Source organism: Pterocles gutturalis, unplaced genomic scaffold, assembly GCF_000699245.1.
Source record: "Pterocles gutturalis isolate BGI_N339 unplaced genomic scaffold, ASM69924v1 scaffold6982, whole genome shotgun sequence".
NCBI classification, from domain to species: domain Eukaryota; kingdom Metazoa; phylum Chordata; class Aves; order Pterocliformes; family Pteroclidae; genus Pterocles; species Pterocles gutturalis.
Genome location: NW_010112597.1, coordinates 1,492 through 2,252, shown reverse-complemented (window position 1 = coordinate 2,252; position 761 = coordinate 1,492).

The following is a 761-nucleotide window of genomic DNA, read 5'->3' as shown; positions in this document are numbered from 1 at the left end:
CGTGGGGCTGGGGGCAGGGACATGCTCCCTCCCACTGCTGGAGGTCTGGGCTGTGTGGGGACAGGACTGGGTCCTGGTCCCTGTCACCACCGCACTGCTGACAAGCGCTCCAAGGGCTGAGTGTGGGACAGAGGCCCCTGAACAGAGGTCTCGGGGTGCCCAGTGAGCCCCCAGGCACCAAAGCCAAGGCTACAGCAGAGCCCTGGGCTGCTCCTCCCACCCCACCCACTGCTGGTCCTCCAAGACCCACCCCTCCTCAGCAGCACCCATCTCGCTGTCCTCCCTGGCGCTGGGGGCCTCATGCCTTCTCCACCCACCAGCACCTGCCTGCCACCACCCGTGCGAGGAAGTGTCACTAGGTGCTCCTCGAGTCAGGACACAAAGGCCAAGACCCCCTTGGCTTCACCCCCCCTGGGTTGTGGTGCAGCTGCAGGCCCAGCGCGGCTGTGCCCCGGGGCACACACAGGGCACCCCAGAGTGGTTCCCCCACCCCACCCCCCAAGTATGGGGGGACCTGCCTGGGCCCCCTTTGTCTCTGCTGCTCTTGTGTTGCACAGCCCCTACCCCCAGCCTGGGGGATGAAGCGGCCCTTGAGAGCTCAGGGGGGTCCCGGCCAACCTGCAGCTGCCCAGATGTGGGGTCCGTGGTCATGGTCTGTGTTGGCGGGGGATGGGGGCTCAGCTCTGCTCCACCCCTCCCCAGTGCCCACGGTCTGGGGTGCTGTTTGCCCCCCCGCTGTTACCTGCTTCGAGCACCGTTGC